The sequence below is a fragment of the Aquarana catesbeiana genome, linkage group LG01 (genome assembly GCF_042186555.1).
Source record: "Aquarana catesbeiana isolate 2022-GZ linkage group LG01, ASM4218655v1, whole genome shotgun sequence".
Classification (NCBI taxonomy): Eukaryota; Metazoa; Chordata; class Amphibia; order Anura; family Ranidae; genus Aquarana; species Aquarana catesbeiana.
This window is the reverse complement of record NC_133324.1, coordinates 900,384,668-900,410,798: the sequence shown is the minus strand read 5'-3', so window position 1 is coordinate 900,410,798 and position 26,131 is coordinate 900,384,668.

The following is a 26,131-nucleotide window of genomic DNA, read 5'->3' as shown; positions in this document are numbered from 1 at the left end:
GGTCTGCAATCATTCAGCAACAAGTTTGTCTTTACTTCTGATAATGAAGTAATATACGGGGATGGGAAACAAAAAGGCTTTTTACCCGTATTGTCTTGGGAGAATTTTTTTCTATGCACTCTACAGGCAAATGGATATACCCGGCCACAACTATACACGTTTTTCTAGTTTTCTCAGTGATAATTTAAGGATAAAAAGGGCAAATTATTCTATAACCGATCCCATTTACAATGACACTAAAATACAAAACATGACTACATTTATTCCCCCCCCCCCCCCCCCAAAATCATATATTTTTTAATAATGTATTTAACAATTTACAAAAAATATTATATGTGTTACTTCATTATTACAAGTAGTGACAAAGCTGTTGAATGAATAGAAACCCATAGCTAATGTGTAAAAAATTCTCTGGCCTATAAGAGCCCTTGCACACTGGGGCGGTTTGCAGGCGCTATTGCGCTAATAATAGCGCCTGCAAACCGACCCGAAAGTGCCGCTGCTTTCATTCCAGTGTGAAAGCCCCGAGGGCTTCCACACTGGAGCGATGCGCTGGCAGGACGGTAAAAAAAAGTCCTGCCAGCAGCATCTTCGGAGCGGTGAAGGAGCGGAGTGTATACCGCTCCCTTACCGCTCCTGCCCATTGAAATCAATGGGACGGCGCGGCTATACCGCCGGCAAAGCGCCTCTGCAGAGGCGCTTTGCGGTGGTATTTAACCCTTTCTCGGCCGCTAGCGGGGGGTAAAACCGCCCCGCTAGCGGCCGCATACCGACGGTAAAACGCCGCTAATAATAGCGGCGTTTTACCGCCGACACCGCCCCCCGCCCCAGTGTGCAAGGGCTCTAAGGGATTTGTAGGTGCCAGAGCTGAAGTGTTTAATCAATGCTGGTTTTAATCTGACTATACATTTATCAATTTGATAGAGTAATAGCACTTTAGATTCCTTTTTTTTCTTATAAAGTCGCAAAGCAATCATAGACATAACTAGATTGTTTGATTGGTCTTTGAGTGCCACACCCCTACTTCAAAATATTTAAGAGGAACTGCAGTCTGCTCACATAATTTATAATAAAAACATCTTTGCCATTCTGAAGCTTCCCTCCAGTCACTTTGCATATTAATTTATATATACTGTGATTCTGTACTTGCCAAATATGCTGCAGAAATCCCCCTCCACTGAGTTTGGCTGCAGCCATTTTAACTGTGGGCAGCTGAAGCTGCTGCCTGTTCACTTCCTGGATTTACACTGACACACAGGAGGCACACCTCCAGCTCTGCAACCCTGCAGCTCTCATTGGCCCTCTTATGACTCACCCACCCCTCCCTTCCTGGCAAAAAACAGAAAGTGGGCTGTATAAAGGTATTTACTGGCAGAAAAAATAAATGTTTTACTATCCAAAGTTAAAACAACAAGGGCATAAGATTTAATAGATGGAAAGATGAAAAAAATGACTGAAGGTCCACTTTAAAGCTCAAAAAGGGTTGAAAATTTAAAGTTTATTCCAAAAATAAATTTTTCTAAAAGATGACAAACATTTACATTAAAAAATCGTATTCTTCAGTACATACTGTAGACCTTTTACACAATCAACCCAGCTTGAGTATACATAACTATATCCAGTGATATGTCTGAGCAGTGAATACGATTCAAAACGCTCATTCATTTTAATGGCACTAAAAAACACAGTGTGGTTCTGCTGCGATCGTCGAGTGATAAATTGCGCTGCGTTCGCGGCAAACTGCATCGCAGGAAGCTTGTCATCCAAAAAAAGTTTTGTAGCTTCTCTTGGGCAACAAGCTTCACGCGATGAGGTTTTTGATTGCAGTGCGATTTTTCGCTCGACAATCACGGCAGAACCACGCTGTGTTTTTAAGTGCTGTTAAAATGAATGGCATCTGAAATGCACGTTGTGCAATTTGTCATTTTACCAGAGCGTTTTGAAATCGCTAACAAAATCGCGGCAATTCTCCCCGCGATTCAAAATGCCCAGGTATGAACACAGCCTAATGGCCAATACACGATCAAAAAATCATATGAAAAATAGCGCTTTTGAAGCGATCGAATGAAAATATTACCGTTAGTACACAGCTTTCGAGAGCAGATCATGACAGTTCTTCCGATATTATCTGATGAGACAAGCATGAAAATTTTTCTCGTATGATACCAGATCATACGATTTTAGTTTAACCAGTACGGTTGTCACTCGAAAATACAATACAAATTCACAACACAGTACATCACTTCCGATTTTTTATTCTGTTGTACGAGAATTTTTGTAACTTTAGTAAACTTTAGTAAACTCTTTGTATTCCTATATGAGACTTGCATGCAAAAAAATAAAATAAAACGGATGATCACTAATCTCATAAGTGTGAAAAGAGAAGGCAAATATCCTCACATATTTGAGACACCGCAGATGTTCCTTATCACTCCCATTCTAATCTCCTGCCAGCCCTGTACTGTCCATTAATCAAATGCACCCATGATACATCATCGGGGTGTGAAAAGTATTGTTTATTTAATAAAGTTTTATCTTTCAAACAACAATCTGGGCCCTCTAATCTGTCTCAGTGAAAACACAGATCAGGTAGCGCCTCCACCCGCTCCGGGTCATCCATTTACTCTTCCACCCGCTTTTTTCCCACTGAATTTATTGGAAATTGTGGGCAGATTTTACTAGCTGGAGCTTCCATTACACTTTACAGGAGTCTCGGGTCAAAAGTGCACTTTGTGTAAAAAGTAACAAGGCGATATCAGATGGTGTCTGTGTGAAAGGTGCCATCACCCCCTGCCATCAAACACATATGGAGGAATAATATTCAGTGCATTGCAGAATCTGAGGCCTAGCTATTGCCGTTAACCTCATGGACAACAGTTTATTGTTAAAAAACAAACTGCGCCAAAACACTTTTTGTTTAAAGCCCCCCCAAAAAAAACATTAAAAATGATAATAATATATAATATATATAATAATAATTATAATAATTTTAGATTGTAAGCTCTTATGAGAAGGGCCCTCCTAACCTTCTTGTCTTGAATCGTATAGTCTCTCTTTATATTGTAGATTGCTGCATGTACTGTTGTCGGTGTATAAATCCTGTATAATAATAATAAAATCACCCCGTAAAAGTAGAGATGTAATATTAGCCTCCGATATTCACTCTCCTTTAGAATTACACTAACTGAAGTATCTTCAACATCCAACAAACTTCCAGGAGTGCTGGATGCCTATGTCCCACACTGCGCACTGTGGTTCCACCCAACGGCTGCTAAGTCCCCGCGGAGCTGCACTGATGTACCTGCCGACAGATGGAAGCTCAACAGGGGATGCAGAAATCTGGCACACCAAGAAATATGGGTGCTGAAGATTCATCAGGCATGTCATGTTTCACATGCTTGTGATATGCCTTTAAATGTTATATGTATTCTTCTGTCCCTGGTTCCTCCCCTTTATTCTGTATAGATAGCTCCACCCTTTGTTCATTTTTCCCAGTAATGCATCTCAGCCTCATGTCTCATGGAGTGGATCACATTATGATCTTTTGACCTATCCAATGTTCATTGTTGTAGGATCCTTACAGTTTATGGATTAAACTTCACAAGATCTTCAAGGTGTCATCTGCTGCACACAGAAGTTTTTTTATCTTAATGCATAGAATTGGCTGAGACACAATCTTTTCGCAGTCAGGCCTGTATTGTGTACCGACCTACAGAACTGCTTCCAGCTGGCCAGGTTAGTATGCAATACGGACATGGCAATCCTCCTCCTAGGGTGAGCAGAGCAGACACCCGTCTCCGTTGACAGTTTCCCCGGCCGTCAAGGCCGGGAAAGAAAGAAATGCAGTGCGATGTGCATTGCATCACATTCAGTGGAGCAAAGGGGAGATGCTCAGAGTCTTTTAGACTCTAGATGTCTCATTAAAGAGAACCTATCACCAAAAAAAATCATCGCATAGGGGACTTTTTTAGAAGAGACAGGCAAACACCGGCACTGCCGCATTGGGATCGGCATATGTGATAATGCCACAAATAAGTTCTGCCCAACGCATTTCATTGCCAAGGAACGACTTCAGGGGACATGAGGTCTAACATAATCCAGATACTTATAGGAGGAGAGTGATGACCTCATCAATGTGCTGCTGCTCTGGGGTGGGTCCTAGACCAGGCTGTATTACTTCACTGTAGTATAAAACAGAGTCACGCTTAACTGACATATACAGCATCAAATATTTAATAATGAACAGTCCTCCTTATTGGAAAAGAGTAATGTGAGAAGCAGGGTGATAAGTAGACAGCAGTGCCAAAATCTTAAAATTAAAATTCGTAGTCCATGTGTAGGACACAATCCCCTGTGCAATGGACACCATATGAGACCGCCACCGGTGATAAGGAATGCCTACTTACCAGATATACTGGACCTTTAGAAAGGCCAGTAACGCTTGTGGCTGATTACCCCGCCAGGGCCTTTGGGTTGCAATCCGACCAAAGATCTGTGGTCCTGCAGGCGATCTCTCTCTCTCCTGATGTTAAGGATGTCCCACTGTCTATACCCCGCAGTAGTTTCCCCACTACTGTATTACTTCACTGCAGTGCAAGCTGCAGGAAGGTCCACTCCTTGGCTGTGTTACATGGATCACAAGACTGGCTGAACAGATTTACTAATCGTTGGGCACAGGTCTTATATAAGTGTTTATTTATAGAGTTGAGGGTACTCATTATATTATAGAAGAGACAGGCAAACAGCGGCACTGACGATTTAGAATTGGCATGCGTGATCTCCCACGTAAGCTCTGTCCAATGCATTTAATTGCCAAGGAGTGTCATCAGGGGACAGGAGAGACTTCTGGAATAGCATAATCAAGATGCTTATAGGAGGAGAGTGATGACCTCATCAATGTGCTGCTGCTCTATTGCAAGTCCCAGACCAGGCTGTATTGCTTAGCTGCAGTGTAGGATGCAAGGAGGTCCACTCCTTGGCTGTGTTACCTGGCAGGATTTCCTGGATCACAAGACTATCTGAACAGATTTACAAATCGTTGAGCACAGTTCTAATAAAAGTGTTTTTTTATACAGTTGAGGGTACTGACTATATTATAGAAGAGACAGGCAAATGCCGACAAGATAGGCATGCGTGATAGTGTCACAAATAAGTTCTGACCAATGCATTTCATTGCCAAGGAACATCTTCAGGGGATAGGAGAGACTCCCAGTTTAAAATACTCCAGATATTTATAGGAGGAGAGTGATGACCTCATCAATGTGCTGCTGCTCTGGGGCGGGTCCTAGACCAGGCTGTATTGCTTCACAATGTAGGCTGAAGGGTGGTCCACTACTTGGCTGTGCTACCTAGCAGGATTTCCTGGATCACATGACTAGCTGAACAGATTTACTAATCGTTGGACACAGTTCATATGTATCAATTGTGTGTTTAGCTGTTTTCTTGGAGCACAAGCCTGGGAAAACACAGCCGCAGGAAGCACAGCATGCTTATTATAACCGAGCTAACAAACACATTTCCATCTGTGCCAAAAGCAAACGCCTTGCCTGTCTATCCATTTGCCCAGCCCTGCCTGTATAGTCAAACAATAGGTAAGCTACTTCCATCTTGTTATTTTACCCTCAGTATACCGGCCCCGTTCCATTCCTTCCTAGGAAGACATTCCGCAAGACTTCCTTAATCTCCTGCCATTAATCTCCGTTCTTCCATCATCCCGCAGATCTCAGCTGTTTGACATTTTCCTTTTAATTTTGACAATTAAAAAGAAAAAAAAAACCTCTGAACGGGGAACCAAACCTGTAATGATCTTTCTTCAATGTGGTCTTTATATTCCTCCTTCTGCTGGACACTTGTAAAGGAAATCTTTGTTTTCTTTGGCAACGGCCCTCATTGCCAATTACTATTCCGAAATTATTGCTCATTTTGTGCTCAGCATAATACAATAGTATCTTTTTCCTTTGCTGTAAATGACATCCGGTGGAGCTGGCCCCATGCCTGTAATTCCATTTATTACACAAAATTTTCCCAAATAGGTTACCTCCTGGCTGCGAGCTTTAATCAGGCTTCAATCAGGCAGCCCTTCCTCCTGCTTGCGGTTCTAAGAAGTCCAATGTTTACTACCAAGGGAGAAAAATATCCTTTAATAAGGAATCTTCACCTGTATGCCGCCCAGGAAGGACACTGTACCTTAAAACTAAACTCCAGCCAAAATAACAAGATAAAAAAAATGAATAGCCAATTAAACTATAAAACAAAACTAGTATTTGCTGCTGTATTCACCCTTTAATCCATATATTTACGCCACAGTACTTTTTTTCTGGCATTAGATGTCCTCAGTCTGATGGCCAGCATCATTCAACCCACTTCCCTTGAGCCGGTGTCTTGCCGAGAAAGTTCCCTCGGCGGATAAGGACCCCCCCTGTACTGCGCAGGCGCAGCGCCTGCACAGTACGAACTACTGTCAGCCGCCGGAGATAGCCAAAGCTCAAACTCTTCAATCTGCTGTACACGGCGCCTGCGCCCTAGGTCCAGGTTCCTTCCCCACCATCCAAGTGGACCTAGAGGGGCAATCAAAAAGAGCCGAGCGAAGCAAGGCCGTGCCCGAAGCGTGGCGAGCGAAGCGACCCCGCATGGGGCCCTCTTACAGGCGCCATGTACAGCTGATTTTCAGCTATTCACCTTCGGCTATTTCCGCCGGATCCTACTGCGCAGGCGCAGCGCCTGAGCAGTAGAGGGGGGGTCCTTATCCGCCGAGCAGAACTTTCTCGGCAGAACACCGGGGTCATCCTTGACCTGCCCCCAGCCTGTGATTGGTCAGTGTAAGGAGAAGCAACATAGCGATGGGACCATCTCTCTGTCACTCTACTCTCTCCTCTTATCAGCATGCTTCTTGTCAGCACAACTGATTGGCTCCTTGTGTTGCTACCCTTCCCCCAGTCCAAGCTCTGCTTTAGGCTGGCTTCATATGGGTCTGATCGGTCCACCTGTCAGTCTTTCAGGGGGACCTGATTGGACCATCCATAGCTCTCTATGTCAGCTGACACCTGCCAGGGTCCAAATCCGATCCTATCTGCCAAAAATAGAGGGGTGGATTGAAACAGACAGACAGTCTATTTCCCTCTGACAGCCCCATAGAGCAATGTTTTTCAACTCCAGTCCTCAAGGCACCCCAACAGTTCATGTTTTCAGGATTTCCCTCAAATGAATTGGCTGTGGTAATTACTAAGGCAGTGAAACTGATCAAATCACCTGTGCAAAATAATGGAAAGCCTGAAAACATGACCTATTGGGGCGCCTTGAGGACTGGAGTTGAGAAACACTGCCATAGAGAACAGCAGGGCTGTGTCCGTGTCTGCTCTGCATAGTTGTCATCTGCCTGCTCAGTGTGGAGATCCCCTGCTGAGCAGGCGGATGTCGAATATGCAGAACACCCATGTGCAACCAGCCTTACAGGGGTTTGTAAAAGGCTGATACAAGGTCTAATTCAGGCACTCAATTACATTTAGAAATACATTTAATGATGTATTCATGATTACATAGCCTTATTAAAGCAGTAATAAACTGAAAAAGCAATCATTTTATTATATTGCAACTTACCAATTCTTAGATTTGATGGCTACATTTTCTTTTTTAGGCTTTCTTTCTTCTATTTTCATTGGTGATCCAGCCAACAAGTTTGTTGTTTTTCAAAAGCACAAGCTCTCCAACAGAATGTATCAGATTTACATGGATGAGAGATGAACCATTGAAGGGCCCTTGCACACAAGGTGTTCAATTTGTTTTATATTTGTCCAATATATTGGTGAAACATAAAAACATACAAAACAGCGCTAGCAAATATATCTATATAATATAGTGATCTATAGACCCAAAAGACTTTGTTGCAGCTGCAGAATAAAAGTACTGTACTTTAGTGATATATACCCAAGTAGACTGCGCTAGCAACTTACTAAAAATAAAACATAACAAACTAAAGCCTAAATACACTATAAGAATAATAGTGGATATAAAAATATAAAAAGACTGGACATGCACCTTGCACAACACACCCAATACTGAGTGGGAACGTGCATGAATGCACTTCTGGAATTGAAAAACCTTCAATGTGATAAAAAATCAAATAATGTGCATAATATACAAGTGCAACTGTGGAATAATATATACAGTTATCGCTACACTGGTGCAAAAATAAGAAATGAATAAATGTGCTCTCAAAGATTCACAATCACAAATGACAATGAAGCGAGCCCCTGAGAAAATGCCAAGTGGGATGATGAAAAACAAAAATGTCAGCAATACCAAAATTGCAAACCAAAAAGTAACTAACAGTTTAAAACCCCTCCATAGGAGAAACAATTAGCAGGCTTCCAGCTTATTCATCCATATGATCAAACAGGGCAGAAGGTGTATCGATGTTAAAGTTGCTTGGAAAGGACCACAAGACTCGCGTTCCACCAAAAGAAAAGGAAAGGCATATAGTGTAAAACCTTAGTATACCATAGGGTCACCTGCGCTTATGTGCGCTACTCACGGGACCGGTATGCAGAGCAGGCATTCAGATACTTGGTCGGTTCGCCGCTGTCCGGCGTGCGTTCCACCAACTCCAGGAAGTGATGTCACTGGTAACAGATTTGGCAAACGTAGACAGGATGTTGCGAAACGCGTCGACGCAACATCCTGTCTACGTTTGCCAAATCTGTTACCAGTGACATCACTTCCTGGAGTTGGTGGAACGCACGCCGGACAGCGGCGAACCGACCATGTATCTGAATGCCTGCTCTGCATACCAGTCCCGTGAGTAGCGCACATAAGCGCAGGTGACCCTATGGTATACTAAGGTTTTACACTATATGCCTTTCCTTTTCTTTTGGTGGAACGCGAGTCTTGTGGTCCCTTCCAAGCAACTTTAACATCGATACACCTTCTGCCCTGTTTGATCATATGGATGAATAAGCTGGAAGCCTGCTAATTGTTTCTCCTATGGAGGGGTTTTAAACTGTTAGTTACTTTTTGGTTTGCAATTTTGGTATTGCTGACATTTTTGTTTTTCATCATCCCACTTGGCATTTTCTCAGGGGCTCGCTTCATTGTCATTTGTGATTGTGAATCTTTGAGAGCACATTTATTCATTTCTTATTTTTGCACCAGTGTAGCGATAACTGTATATATTATTCCACAGTTGCACTTGTATATTATGCACATTATTTGATTTTTTATCACATTGAAGGTTTTTCAATTCCAGAAGTGCATTCATGCACGTTCCCACTCAGTATTGGGTGTGTTGTGCAAGGTGCATGTCCAGTCTTTTTATATTTTTATATCCACTATTATTCTTATAGTGTATTTAGGCTTTAGTTTGTTATGTTTTATTTTTAGTAAGTTGCTAGCGCAATATATTGGTGGTTAGTGGATAGAATATCCCTTATATTGATGGTCAGTGAGAAGAATGTTGATTACGTTGATGGTCAGTGGGAAGAATGTTGATTACGTTGATGGTCAGTGGGAAGAATGTCCCTTATATTGGTGGTCAGTGGGGAGAATGTCCCTTATATTGATGTCAGTGGGAAGAATGTCACTTACTTTGGAGGTCAATGGAAGGAATATCCCTCACGTTGGTGGTCAGTGGGAAAAATGTCCCTCATATTGGTGGTCAGTGTAGAGAATGTCCCTTATATTGGTGATCAGTGAGAAGAATGTCCCTTATATTGGTGGTAAGTGGTGAGAATGTCCCTTATATTAGTAATCAGTGGGAAGAATGTCCATTACGTTGGTGGTGAGTGAGAAGTTATGTCCCTTATATTGATGGTCAGTGGTGAGAATGTCCCTTATATTGGTGGTCAGTGGGAAGAATGTCCCTTATATCGGTAGTCAGTGGGAAGAATTTCCATTATGTTGGTGGTCAGTGGGGAGAATGTCCCTTATTTTGGTGGTCAGTGGGGAGAATGTCCCTTATATTGGTGGTCAGTGTAAAGAATGTCCATTATATTGGTGGTCAGTGGGAAGAATGTTCCTTATATTGGTGGTCAGTGTAGAGAATGTTCCTTATATTGGTGGTCAGTGGGAAGAATGTCCCTTATATTGGTGGTCAGTGTAGAGAATGTCCCTTATATTGGTGGTCAGTGGGAAGAATGTCCCTTATATTGATGTCAGTGGGAAGAATGTCACTTACGTTGGTGGTCAGAGGGAGGAATATCCCTCACGTTGGTCAGTGGGAAGAATGTCCCTCATATTGGTGGTCAGTGTAGAGAATGTCCCTTATATTGGTGATCAGTGGGAAGAATGTCCATTACGTTGGTGGTTAGTGGGAAGAATGGCCCTTTATATTGGTGGTCAGTGGTGAGAATGTCCCTTATATTGGTGGTCAGTGGGAAGAATGTCCCTTATATATGTGGTCAGTGGAAAGAATGTCCATTATGTTGGTTGTCAGTGGGGAGAATGTCCCTTATTTTGGTGGTCAGTGGTGAGAATGTGCCTTATATTGGTGGTCAGTGGGAAGAATGTCACTTACTTTGGAGGTCAATGGAAGGAATATCCCTCACGTTGGTGGTCAGTGGGAAGAATGTCCCTCATATTGGTGGTCAGTGGTGAGAATGTCCCTTATATTGGTGGTCAGTGGGAAGAATGTCCCTTATATCGGTGGTCAGTGGGTAGAATTTCCATTATGTTGGTCAGTGGGGAGAATGTCCCTTATTTTGGTGGTCAGTGGGGAGAATGTCCCTTATATTGGTGGTCAGTGTAAAGAATGTCCATTATATTGGTGGTCAGTGGGAAGAATGTCCCTTATATTGGTGGTCAGTGTAGAGAATGTCCCTTATATTGGTGGTCAGTGGGAACAATGTCCCTTATATTGATGTCAGTGGGAAGAATGTCACTTACGTTGGAGGTCAGAGGGAGGAATATCCCTCACGTTGGTCAGTGGGAAGAATGTCCCTCATATTGGTGGTCAGTGTAGAGAATGTCCCTTATATTGGTGATCAGTGGGAAGAATGTCCATTACGTTGGTGGTCAGTGGGAAGAATGGCCCTTTATATTGGTGGTCAGTGGTGAGAATGTCCCTTATATTGGTGGTCAGTGGGAAGAATGTCCCTTATATATGTGGTCAGTGGAAAGAATGTCCATTATGTTGGTGGTCAGTGGGGAGAATGTCCCTTATTTTGGTGGTCAGTGGTGAGAATGTCCCTTATATTGGTGGTCAGTGGGAAGAATGATCCTTATATTGGTGGTTAGTGGGGAGAATGTCCCTTATATTCGTGGTCAGTGGGGAAAATGTCCTTTTATATTGGTGATCAGTGGGAAAAATGTCCCTTATATTGGTGGTCAGTAGCTAGAATGTCCCTTATATTGGTGGTCAGAGAGAAGAATGTACCTTATATTGGTGGTCAGTGGGAAGAATGTCCCTTATATTGGTGGTCAGTGGGAAGAATGTCCCTTATATTGGTGGTCAGTGGGAAGAATTTACCTTATATTGGTGGTCAGTGGGAAGAGTGTCCCTTATATTGGTGGTCAGTTGGGAGAATGCCCCTTATATTGGTGGTCAGTGGGGAGAATGCCTCCCTTACATTTACCCGAAAAGATTTTTGATTGATTGGTAGTTTATCTGAGTGGCAGAAATTGCTAATTTCTCAAGGAACCACCAGCAACCTCTGGAGGAACCTTATGGATCCCTGGTGCCATGTTTGAGAAAGGCTGCAGCAGCAGATACGCTGTCTATACCCCTGCCCTACACTGAGCTACGTTTATTGTATTGTATTGTATTGTACTGCATTACATTTTTCCCGAATGCTAGCAAAAGCCAGCAAAGCACTAAAATTTATATTTTCCTCCAGAAGTTCATCTAAGTTGCCCTCTATGTAAGATGTACTTAGCCTATTGAGAATTTCAGTAGTCGTGCTGTTTAATAGTGTAGCCAAGCTTCCAGGCGTAGATTTGTTTAACTATTTCACACATCCTCAATCATGAAACGTTTGTTCCTAAGCACTCGGATCCAGGAAACGACATAAATCATACAACACAGCCTCCCCTCTCAGTGGCAGCACAAGTACAATGCACAAGTCTATAGTGGCAGTGACCCCTATCACCAGCAATGGAAGAGCGGGCTCAGTCATCCAGTATAGGTGAAGCAGAGACAGACTCATGTGTTATTGTAACATTTGGATACATTAAAAAAGCATTGAAGAACAGTCCGGCCTTTTTTCCAAGTCCATGGAACAATATACCATGGATAGAGTGCTTCAAAGGAGTGTTGTTCTAATATTTTGTTTAGGGTGTAGGATTGAAGTTTTTATGCATGTCTTGCTGTTGAGTGTAAAAACCGCATTACACGAGAGGTGATCACATTTCCATAACACACCATCATGCATGACTGTAAGCCTTTGTGGACACCCACCTTTTCCCACAGGACTTTATTGAAAAATTTTACGGAAACTTCAGAGTTTAGGTGATACCCTTTATTGGTTAACTTAAAGTGAAATTAAAGGTTCGTTTTTTTTCTGTTTTTCTTTCTTAAATAACAAACATGTCATACTTACTTGCTCTGTGTAATGGTTTTGCATCCTCCTCTTCTCAGGTCCCCCACTGGCACTCTGGTATCCTCCCCCTTGACCAGTTCCCCTGGGACTGGTCAACCATAGATGGTTCAAATCTCAGCAGGTTCAGCAGGCACCGGCCAAGATTCGAACCATGTATGGGCAGGCTGAATGTAAGTTGATTGATCGACTTGGGCACAACCAGTCTGCAGGATTTTACATGTGATTGTTGCTAGTGGCTGTTACAGCCGCTAACAATATTCGCTGCGTTTTCCTGGCAGGGACGGCTCCCTCGGAAGAAAAGAATTGCCCTGCAGGAGCTATTCCTCCACCAATATTGACTGTGTTGATGAAGAAATCAAGCAAATTTTCTTTCCTGCAACTCTCCCCAAATCCTGCCCAATCACTACAAGCCTCACAGCAGGCTCTGCCTCAGGGATGATCAGTACTCCGGTGGGAGCCACCTGATCACTGCTGGGGTAGGGGGGATCTGTCCCTAAGATGTTCTGCAGCGGAACCCTTTCCTGCCATCTGGAGCCCCCCCACAGTGATGTAACACCAGGGCCCGGATGCAAGTGCGACCTTTGCGATCCTGGGAGTTCCGCTACTGGTACCACAGCTATAAGGTAGCTGGTTAGGTAGTTCCTAATGGCTCATTCTCTAGTGGTGGTAGCAAGTAGCCTGCAAAGCACTCTTACCAGATCCAGCGACACAGCAGCAGTGGTCCCTTCAATCAGGATTCTGGGGTTGCCCGTGACTACCACAGTAGGCAGTGCAGCAAGGTTTGTAGCCTGCCAGTGGCTCGGCAACATTGTCCTCTCGCTCTTGCAGTCTCCCCCACATGGTACTTGCTTGGCTGTTTTTCAGCAGATCAGTCTCTCTGGGGGGATTTGTACCATATGTTCCTCTCACTAACTCCCCAGAACTCTGCACAGTCCTGGTAAATTTTTGCCCGGGCAAATCTTGCTCCGTCCTTCTCAAAAGCAGGGTATAGTTAGGCACTATGGACTTCAGTGAATAGTTAATTCTTTGGGACTACATTCCCATCATGCCCCTCAAGTCTCTTCTGATTGGCTGCTTGTTCTGCTTAGACAAGGTGGGGGAAGAACAAGCAGCGATTAGACAGAATCCCTCAACCCTCAACTGCACCTCTCCCCTGTCATAGCCAGCCATTTAGAGACCCGTATTGGCCCATGCAGCGGTAGGAGGGGAGATCGCTCAGCTACACTGATAGGAAAGGGAGGCCGCACGGGCCCCTGTAGCTAGGAGCGACCCAGGGAGGGGGAAGAACAAGCAATGATTAGACAGAGCCCACTGCTGACAGGAGGGTGACAGAGCCCTGGGTGTGACTGTACACAATACAGGCATATGATGGGTGGTGACAGATGCAGGCTGGTGTACACAGGGTGTGATGGGGGTTGGGTGACACTCACAGCACATGTCTCACCTGCTGGCTTCCATCTTTCGCACCCCTCTGGCCACATACAGTACTGCATACACCAGCGCCCCCTGCACCACTGGCCACATACAGTACTGCATACACCAGCGCCCCCTGCACCACTGGCCACATACAGTACTGCATACACCAGCGCCCCCACACCACTGGCCACATACAGTACTGCATACACCAGCGCCCCCGCACCACTGGCCACATACAGTACTGCATACACCAGCCCCCCCGCACCTCTGGCCACATACAGTACTGCATAGACCAGCGCCCCCGCACCACTGGCCACATACAGTACTGCATACACCAGCGCCCCCGCACCTCTGGCCACATACAGTACTGCATACACCAGCGCCCCCGCACCTCTGGCCACATACAGTACTGCATAGACCAGCAGTGGTCGTGCAACAAATCATCTGAGTTTCCTTTATTTCTTATGGGGAAACTCGTTTTGATATACGAATGCTTTGGATTACAAGCATGTTTCTGGAATGAATTATGCTCGTAATCCAAGGTATTACTGTACCACTAAACAGGAGGGGGGGACAGCAGAAGATACCAAAATAACATTAACAAATTGTAGTGGCCAGAAACCACCACTAAATGTCAGCACATTACAGAAAACTGATAACCTAATGCATAAAAAAATACATGAAATTGAGGTAGAACAGTATCCATGAAATTGGGACAAATGGTTATATCGATGTTCACAGTGCTCCCTGCTGTTGCTTCTTATATGTAGTAATGCAAAATACCAAGTGCTTCCCTATGAGGGAGCATATGCCCACCTCCCATGATATAGTACTCAGGCCTAGCAGCCAATAGCTAGGTCTAAACTCTGTCACATGATGGGGGTGGTGGTAGTCGGGCAACTTAATCGCTGCATGTAAACTCCCACACCAGCCCTCACCTGGACCAGATGTGGGAGAATGCTGGGAAGGAGAATGTCACTGGGTCATGGGGTGGGATTTAAAGAGACCCTGTCACTTTGCTCTGAATGGACAAGGTGAACGGGCTACATTAGCTTTTCCCCACTCTTTCCAAATCACAAACAAAAACTTCCTAAACCTGGATACTCTTTAAACTTTTCTTGTGGACAGTAACCTCCAACCACACATTCTTCCCATTCTTAATACCATGACTGCAAGTAGTGTCCTGGTTGGGATTCAAACCAAGGACCCCAGTGCTGCAAGGTATAAGTGCTAACCCCTAAGTCACTGAGCTGCTCCGTTCATCTTTCTGGTGTATTATAATGGGAAAATAAAATGGAGAAGATGATTGGCTCTTATAAAATGTACAGTTCTTTGGACACACTTGTCAGTGTATGAAAGCCCCAATTTTTTTTTCTGCATTGTATATGTCTTGCTGAGTGACTGAGATGTCTCTGGTATCATTTGTGAGAGGCGCTGATTTTATAAGGAAAACATCCCATTCCAGGAGTACGTTCCAAGTATCCTCTGAAAGACGGAGATGAAAGGGGCCCGGGCAGTCAGTTATGGCGTTGTGCTTCCATGTGGGGACGACAGCCAATCTGTCAGTGTGCAGATGGGGCTGATCTAGGATCAAACATCCTCGAGGATGTGCCGAATGACTGCTTGGTCTAATCAGTTATTTCTATGCTGAAATCTGTACGGACGTCTCTTGTGCCTCATGGGGTGGTCCTCTGTACGAACTGTGTTACGTTCAGGCACTTCATTAGTACAGGATAACTGGACGATTGCCGCAGTTTATGAACAACGTGCTATGTTGAATGGTAGCCTGCTAGGTTTGTGTCCATACCACCCCCACTCCTTCTTCTTGTCTTTCGGTATGTTTTTGGTCTTCTCCTTATCCACTTTGGAGGAATGCTAGAATACTAATAAATGTTTGAAGTGATGCTCTTGGCTGCTTACCTCTGGTTCATATATTTGAACACTATATATGGTGTCGTTTGATGCTTAGTGGACTCCTCGGTGAACTTTACTGACAAGATAGTGAGACCCATTCTTTCCAACAACCCCTGAATGTGTCCTGACGAAGCAAAACAGCAAAACGCGTTGACGCACAGGGGCTCACTGTTGTTCACGTGGTGCAGAAATTTCCTTTGTTACACCATGTATTCTCGTCCATTATATGATATGTTTTTTTAACTTTTTTTCTTTTATTTTTTGTTCTATTGCCTTATGAATTATTATCAATAATAAAAAAAATATATATACTCTCGTCCATAAGTGCCTCTAAAGTCCGACCTTGGGACAGCTTTCTGCCCCTTTTTCTCTTTTACCAGTATACAGAGCACATAACACATCAAGTAAAACAAGTACCACGCAACTAAAAAAATCTCAAAAGCAATAAGAGAATCTTGCTAGCTGGTTCCCTCATCTAACGCAAATCAATAAATAGCAACAATTGCAGCGTTGCCATACACTTCATCTATAAAATTGTACAAATGGACTTATAAGTGCAATGGTAAAACCTATGAATAAATATCCAGTGTAAATCAACCAATGTATTGCAATATAGCAGTGATGGTGTCAACCCCTCTGCAAAAATATTTTGAGAAATTGCAGAGCGTCAATGTGCAAAAAAATGGTGAAGCCCCCTATATCAGGGCTATGCAATTAGCGGACCTCCAGCTGTTGCAAAACTACAAGTCCCATCATGCCTCTACCTCTTGGTGTCATGCTTTTGGCTGTCAGAGTCTTGCTATGCCTCATGCAACTTGTAGTTCTGCAACAGCTGGAGGTCCGCTAATTGCATATCCCTGCTCTATATACAATAATAACATGGATGCACATCAACCAGTGTATTAGAACATAGTAGTGATGGTGTCACCTTCTCTGCAAAAGATAAGAAATATTGCAGAGCTGCAATGTGCAAATAGTGGTGAAACCCCCTATATATAATTATAATAAAATGTACAATTGTTGTACATATTTTACATTTTATGCATCTCTGTTATTATTATTGTAGGTAGGGTGTTTTACCATTATTTGCACAATGAAGCTCTGCAATTTTTCAAAATATTTTTTGCAGAGGGGGTGACACCATCACTACCATATCGCAATACATTGGTTGATTTGCACTGGATATTTATTTATAGGTTTTACCATTGCACTTATAAGTCCATTTGTAGAATTGTAGGACGGCGTAGGGTTGTGCTGCATTTTTTTGGCTTTTTATTGGTATACAGAGGCCAGGACATACTGATCACCACTGAAGAAACCTCCACTTGCTGGGCACACCCAGTTTTTGGCCCTGTCCACAGGCATGCGGCAGCAGCGGTGCGCCGGGCGCGCCAGACTAGCACCCTCACTTTTACCTCGAGCACCACCATAGCACCACCAAAAAAAATTGTCTGGAGCTGCCCCAGATTGGATTTGAATTTTTCCTCCAAGTTTTTTCTCTGTCTTAACTTCATAACATTTGGTAGTCATATCTCAAAAAATTCTAAATAGTAACTTTTTTTTTTATCTCATGGACGAAATGTGATAAATAACGTATATATCATACAATCATTCCATAAAACACATACCAAATGCACCATACAAAGATCTGCTCACCTTAATCTAGTTACGCCTCTGGCTTGGGCACTTCCATCTTCACTGTTTCTTGCTTCCGGGTTCGCTTCATTTGGCTCTTTGAATAGCCGGACGCCACTCCTGTGCATGCGCAATTTACTCTGTGCTGTACATGTGTGGTCCATGTACAGTACCGCTGAAAGGCAGGAGGAAGCATTTATGGCAGAAGAGACCGTCAGGGTCTCTTCTGTCATAAAAACCCTGCCTGTCAGCGGTTTCTTTATTTTTTTGTATAATACCACTTTAATAAAACACGGCGAATGTCAACGACCACATAGTATAGCCAGTCCTTGTTGTAAGAAGAGCAAAGATTGAAAGATAGAACATTCATTTGAGTGTATCCAGTGCAACCTCCAGATCCTGTGAGGGGTACGATACAATATATTAGGAAGCACTCAATTTATTGGAGTGAACCTGAGGCAGTATGGAGATTGTATCATGTTTGTGATCGTAGTAGGACTGCGCCGTCCTGGTGTACAAAAAAAGAGGAAAAGAGAAAGAACACGTACAAGGGAAAAAGTAGATGAATAGAGAGAAAGATGTGGGAGATTTCTAGCCTAGTGTGGTTAGGGAGAAGACAGGGGTGAGGGAAGGTTGTTGGGTGTCAGGATGAGGAAGCAAGGTCCCAAATAATTTTGTTTTCATTGAGCTTTCAGGGGATAATGGTTCTGAATCATGGAAATCCCTAGAAAACGATCCATATAGTCCAAGTGTCTGTGTAAGTAGGGTACCTGTCATGGTGTTGGCCTACCAGTTCTAGGTTAGTGGTCTCCAAACTGCGGCACGGGGACAAGATGCGACCCTTTTCTTGCTTTTATCCGGCTATTGGGGTGCTATTTCATCCACTGATACCAACAATGGAGCATAATTCACCCCCACTGAGACCAGTGAAGGGGTCTAATTCCTCCCCAATGGCACCAAAGATGGGGTATAATTCCTCCCAGGACACCAACAATTGGGCCCAATGACACCAGTGATGGGGCACAACTCTTCTCACTGACACCAATGATGGGGCACAATTCCTCCTAATGACACAAATGATGGGCCACAATTCCTCCTAATGACACAAATGATGGGCCACAATTCCTCCTAATGACACCAACGATGGGGCACAATTCCTCGTAATGACTCCAACTATGTGGCACAATTCCAATGACACCCATGATGGGGAACAACTCCTCTCACTGACACCAACGATGGGGCACAATTCCCCCTAATGACAGCAATGATGGGGCATAATTCCTGCTAATGACACCAGTAATGGGCCACAATTCTTCCCAATGACACCAACGATGGGGCACAACTCCTCTCGCCGACACCAACGATGGGGCACAATTCCTCCTAATGACACAAATGATGGGGCACAATTCCTCCCACTGATACCAAAGATGGGGCATTGTTTTTTTCCCGCTGACATCGGGACCTTTTCTACTCCTGTTGGTTACAGTCTGGCCCCTCTAAAGTCTGAAGGATAGTAAACTGGCCCCCTGTTTAGAAAGTTTGGAGACCCCTGCTCTAGGTGATGGAGGTGAGCTAGCTCAGTGCACCACTCTACCATAGTGGAAGTAGATGTCGATTTCCAATGTCTCGGAATCGCATTCCCGTCAACAAGTAGAAAGAAAGGGAGCAGGCCTTTCATGAAAGGTTAACTTTAAGAGTAAAAAGAGCTGTCTGAGTTTAGCACAAAGTTGTCTGGAAAGCTATAGCAATTTACTGACTGATTTCATTTGTGGACAAGAGTTGCTTTTTTTGTGCCGAACGCGTGACAACAACGAAAACTCTAGACATTACAAAAGACACAATAGGACATAGTGGTGTTTGTCATACTTCTTTCTCACAGGCCCTGGATGTTATGAGGCAGCAAAGCTTTCATGTTGTGTTTGAGTAGTGTGATGGGCATCCAGTACTGCCGCACATACCGGCACATTCCATGTCGATGGGCCATGACGTTATTGAAGTCATGCTTCTTCTACCACTTCCTTTGATACATTATTTTCTCTCAGGACACAAAGCATAAAAGACTTCCTGTAACAGAAAGATCCCTTCTGCTTTCTTTTTAAACATTTCCCATTAACAAGTACCGTCTTCTCCTTATAAAAAAGAAAAACGGAGGATTTCATTTGTATGAAGCCATTGTACCACACGAGTGGGAATATCCCAGCTGTTATTTATGATGGTGAGTGATAACATTCACCTGTGCATCTTCTTTAAATACATGTAAATTCACCCACTTAAGAGACATTCACTAAAGTGTGCCAGATTTTGGACTATCGTATTTTTCAGGCGTCCATGCAGGTGCTACGGTGGGTGTAAATTTTGAATCACCACATTTATGGAAATTAATGCCGCCATTCATTTCAATGGGCTGCTCCAAGCACAAAAAATCCCACCAAAGATGTGCAAGCATCTTTTTTTTTACTTTGTTACTATTGAATCCCCCTGGTCCTAAACAGGGGCTACTATGTCAATTTAGTTTTTGGCTGGGCTGTAGTTAGCTCAGATTGATTGTATAATTTTTCACCTTGTTTTTCCCTAAGCTTAAAGAGGAGCTACAGTCTCCTAATGAAAAATTTAATAAAAACATCCCTGTGCAGCTTAAAAAAATGTTTATTAAAATGTGTACATTATTAATATAGTCCATCAAGTGCTTACTTGCCAAATCTGTGGTTTCCTTACCTTAATGAAATGCAGCCGGGGCCATCTTAGTTGAGGGCATCTGAAGCTGGAGTCAGTGAGTTCTGGGATTTAGTGCAGCTGGTTTACCCAGCATGCATCTTCAGATTCCACGCATGTGCACCAGTCACATTCGCCGCACACAGTGTTGTCCAAAGGATGTAATAGTAATGGCAGCGGCTGCAGAAGTTCCTGCCCTGTTGTTATAGCAACCTGTTCACAACAAAGGACCTGGAAGAAGCAGAGGCAAATGCAGCGCGTATCTCCGCCTGGCATCTCGTCATTTTCAGTTTTGAAATAATGCAATGCCAGAAGCGAAGGATGCCCATTGTCTTCCTGGGATTGATGATGGTGATATACCAGGAGTCAACGGGAGACTGGAGAGTACGTACCCAACCATTGCGACTAGGGACCAGAAGTGGCAGGGGAAAAAAAAAAAATATACAGTATCTCACAAAAGTGAGTACACCCCTTACATTTTTGTAAATATTTTATTATATCTTTTCATGTGACAACACTGAAGAAATGACACAAAATGACTTCAAAATAACTCAACACATAGCCATTAATGTCTAAACCGATGGCAGCAAAAGTGAGGAGCGCAAGGTCTCTAACATCCACCAGTTCCGTGATGTCATCATGGAGGAGTGGAAGAGGACTCTGGTGAACTCCATGCCCAAGAGGGTTAAGGCAGTGCTGGAAAATAATGGTGGCCACACAAAATATTGACTCTTTGGGCCCAATTTGGACATTTTCACTTAGGGGTGTACTCACTTTTGTTGCCAGCGGTTTAGACATTAATGGCTGTGTGTTGAGTTATTTTGAGGGGACAGCAAATTTACACTGTTATACAAGCTGTACACTCACTACTTTACATTGTTACAAAGTGTCATGTCTTCAGTGTTGTCACATGAAAAGATATAATAAAATATTTACAAAAATGTGAGGGGTGTACTCACTTTTGTGAGATACTGTGTGTGTGTATATATATATAATATATGTGTAACATTTTGGGGGTTCTGCGTAGTTTTCTAGCAAACAAATTATGATTTTTACATATAGGAGAGAAGTGTCAGAATTGGCCTGGGTGATTAATTACCCAAAGTAAGTAATATACAAATAAATATTATATATTGTTTTTAAGGTAATTAACTATATTTTCAAAAACTTTACTCAAGCAAGTGACATAACAGACAAATTAGTTGTAACTTCAAACCAGTAATTTCACAGTAAATAGATAAATAATAATTATGTTATAACATTTAGCATAATAATATATGATTTAGCTTAAATATAACAGTACCTTTTCAGCAGCAGCAGATTCTCATTCTCTCTCTTAAAGTGGATAAAAACCCGAATTTTTTTTATTTTTATGTCATAATGTAGAGTATAAGATTTCCTATCATTTGAGCCCAGTCTTGCCACAAAGAGTTAATCCAGCAATCCTCTTTTATTGTTCAGTGAGATAAAACTTGACAAATAGAGAAAAACTTTGTCAAATCCTCCCCCTTGCTGTAAATGACAGGTGATTTACATATCTTGTGCACTAGCCTAAGACATGCAGTATTTTTTAATTCCCTCCCCCACTCCTTTCTTCAGCAGCTCTGCAAGGATTGGCTGTTCCACACCTCAGCATGATTTGGCATACTGAAGTCATGTGGTTACTTTCCTGTCTTTTCACTGGATGTTAGAGATCATAGCAGAAGTTCAGTGTAAGAAATACACAGGAGAAAATGCATATTGACAAGGGGAGTGTAGAGGTGGGCAGGGAGTCTACTGACATCAGGACTCCACCCACCGAGCTCCAGACAACAGACGCGCCCACAGAATCTGCAGTTTTTCGGGTCTAATAACAGACAGAGGGGAGACATTTTGACAGGTAAAGATACATGCAGGAGGCGTGTATATCCTTATAGATAACCCCTATGGCAGTAGTTTAGAAAGGATGACATTGGGTTTACATCCACTTTAACTGTATGAGAAAAAACATGGGATTATGTGTAAAACTTATACCCATAAACCCATGTTTTTTCCTTGTAGTTAAGAGGGCTGGGCTGGTAGGGAGTATTTGTCTTTTAGACACATGCCCCTTCTAAGACACTGCAGGCATGCCTCCACTGCAGCATTTTTATTGGACAGCTGAGGCCAATGGTGCTTTACCATTGGTCCAAGGCTCCAAGCTATCCATTGAGCTCAGTGCCTCTGACAAGAAGTGAGGAGAGGTACTGTGAGCTCACCCCCTGTTTGCTGCAAACAGAGTGTGCCAGTTTGTATTTAAACTGGCTGCTCTGTATGTAGCCTCTGACAGGCTGCACAAGGAGCCCCATATCTCCGAAAACCATAGATGATTGAAGCCCCAAATTTTGACCAGTGGTGAGGTGGGACTTCGGATAACTACCCCCCCCCCCCATTTTGGGGTCTCCGTGACCCCAGGTCGCCAAGCTACGACCCTCTGAGCTCGATCATTTTTTTTTTTCGTTTTGTTTTTTGTTTTTTTATGTTCATGGCAGGTGAGGCTCACCCATCTGCCTCCCCTGACTGCACGTCCTTGGCCAGACTGCACTGCCAGATCCTTGCAGCAGCATGGCTTCTACAAAAATAGGTTCAATACATACTCCCAGACTTTTGATTGTACAGTAAAATAGCATCACAATGATGAGGGCGTCTCTCTGCTTACATGTGCAATGCAGAAAAACCTTGGCTAGCAGTGATAGCCCTCCCTCTCCCAGACTGAGTGCTGCTGTATAGGAAACTACAGGAGGCTGCCAATAAGACATATTAGGTATTCAGGTTTCATAGATAAGGGAACGGTTAAAGATCTTATAAATATATATAAAATTAAAATACATGCAACTTATTGTGCATCGTGTCATATTTACCTGACTTTAACTGCTTGCTGCCCGCCTACCGTCAAATGACGGCGGGGCGGTGCAGCTCTCGTTCTGGGACGCCATCATATGACGGCGTCCCAGAACGGCTGCTCGCGGGGGCGCACAGCGCGGCGATCGCGGCCGTGCTGTTTTGCTAGGACACGGCATGACCCCGATCTCTGTAAAGAGCCGCGTCCGCGGCTCTTTAACAGTGTGATCGGCTGTGTCCAATCACAGCCGGTCACAGGTAAACACGGAGATGCCGGTAATCGGCTCTCCTCGCCTCACACTGACATCTAGGGATGTAATCAGTGCCCTGATTACAATAAATAAATACAGTGTCACAAAACAGTGCCCACCAATGCCAGCATACAGTGCCCACCAGTGGCAGCAATCAGTGCCCACCACTGCCCACAAGTGCCACCAATCAGTGCCGGTTAGCGATGCCAGTCAGTGCTGGCAATCAGCGCCGCCTATCAGTGCTGCCCATCACTGCTGTTGATCAATGCCCATCAGTGTCCCCCATCAGTGCCACCCATCAGTGCCCATCTGTACCACTTATCCGTGCCGCCTATCTGTGCCACCTATCCTTGCCCACCAGTACCGCCTATCAGTGCCCACCAGTGCCGCCTATCAGTGCCCACCAGTGCCACCTATTAATGCCCATTAGTGCCACCCAACAGTGCCCATCAGTGCTGCCTATCAGTGTTCATCAGTGCCACATATCAGTGGCCATAAGTGCAACATATTAGTGCCTCCTCGTCAGTGCCGCCTTATCAGTGCCCATAAGTGCCACCTCATCAATGCCCACCAGTTCAGCCTATCAGTGCCCATCAGTGCTGCCTCATCAGCGCACATCAGTGTAGGCGAAAAATTACTTAGTTACAAAATTTACTGATAGGAAAAAAGTATAAAACATTTTTCTTCCAAATTTTTTTTTTTTTTTTAAATAAAAAACCCAGCAGTGATTAAATACCACCAAAAGAACGCTCTATTTGTGAGAAGCAAATGAAAAAAAAATTGTTTGGGTACAGTGTAGCATGACCGCACAATTGTCATTTAAAGTGCGACAGCGCTGAAAGCTGAAAAGTGGCTTGGGCAGGAAGGGGGTGTAAGGGCCCGGTAGGCAAGTGGTTAAAGAAAAAAAAATGCTATTTTTTAATCTTGACCAACATATATAAAATTTGAAAATTCAAACAGAAACACTACAAATTCCCAGGTGTGTTTACCCAAGATCCCAAGACAATAACACCTGGCTTTATTGCTGTGTCCATTCTTGAAGACGTAGTGATGTCATAGTCACATGGGAACAGGTGCATTAAGACACAGGATGTTTGCTGAGCATCAAGATAAGCACAGGCCAAGAAACAATGACACAAGGGTGGAAAATAACCAACAGGCCCCCTGAAAAGATGCAGCAGACAACGAAAGAGAGGCCATTGTATCAGGATGTAATGGGTGACATTAGTATTCAAACATTCTTACATATTGTGGGAGGAATGGATGTCCCATTTGTGTGAATAGAATGTATTTAACCTTGAATGAAAGATCCATCAATTCAAACAGGCCAACTTAAAACCAGAGCAAAGTATCACATAATGCGGATTCCTGTGTGTCTGCTCTCCTCTGTTAGGTGCCTATTGTCTCCCAGAACAAAGTTGGTTTTGTCTCCGAAAAGGTCGAGACACAAGGCTGTCAGAAAGGCAATGTCCTGGTTTAGGATTCCCACTAAACTCTCCTATTGTCCCCTGACCTGTTTTGTTGTAGAGGAAGAAGGTCTGCTGGTGGCACGGCTTCACAGCAATGAGATCTGGGATTGAAATATGTCCTTGCCTCCCTAGGACCCCTACAAATCGCTTTTCTAAATCAGTGAATGATTCACCGCTTTGGTTTTATCGGCAAGAAAGTCAGTGACTTTAAAGAAAAGGAAAAAAAAACCTGAGCTGAGTAAATGAAGGTTTAACTCAGGGCTCTCCTCCAAGGAGATGGTAGGGGTACATGTGCCTTGTAGGCGCATTGTCAGGCATTTATATCCTTTTTTTTTTGTATATGTGTGGTTCTGCAAGCTGATCTCAGTAAGCACCAAAGCCAGGGGTGTCCAAAATTTTTTCAAAGAGGGCCATATTTATTGAAGTGAACATATGTGAGGGCCGACCATACCACCTGACATTCTTTGAACCATTAAAATTCGGTGTGTTTGTCCAAGCACTAATACACTGCCCAACAAGAATTCTCTTGCCTTTGTGTGTGGTGAAGAGATGAGCTCAGGCATGTTATTTGGATATATATATATCTTTTGTGGCCCCCAACGAATCCCTGAGCGCCGCTCAGGACTAAGGATGAGCTTGGGCATGTTATTCGGATATACCGTATTTATCAGCGTATAACACGCACCTTCACTTTAAGAGGGAAGTTTCAGGAAAAAACTTACATTTTTAATAAATAACTGTGAAGCAAAATAAGAATTTTTAATAAAGAACTGTGAAGCAAAATAAGAGTCAGTGCCTATCAATGCAGCCTAAACAGTGCCCATCTGCAGTCTCACCATTGCCATGAATGCAGCCTCACCATTGCCATGAATGCAGCCTCACCATTGCCATAAATGCAGCCTCACCATTGCCATGAATGCAGCCTCACCATTGCCATGAATGCAGCCTCACCATTGCCATGAATGCAGCCTCACTATTTCCATGAATGCAGCCTCACTATTGCCATGAATGCAGTGTTACCATTGCAATTAATGCAGCCTTACCATTGCAATCAATGCAGCCTTACCATTGCAATCAATGCAGCCTTACCATTGCAATTAATACAGCCTTACCATTGCAATCAACGCAGCCTCACCATTGCAATCAACACAGCCTCACCATTCCAATCAACACAGCCTCACCATTGCAATCAATGCAGCCTTACCTTTGCGATGAATGAAGTCTCACCATTGCCATCAGTGCAGCCTGATTGATGCCCATCTGCAGCCTCGGAGGGGACAGGGAGGGGACGGGACGAACACCAACAGATTACATAAAGGAGAATCTCCTGTTTACACGGCAGCCTCTT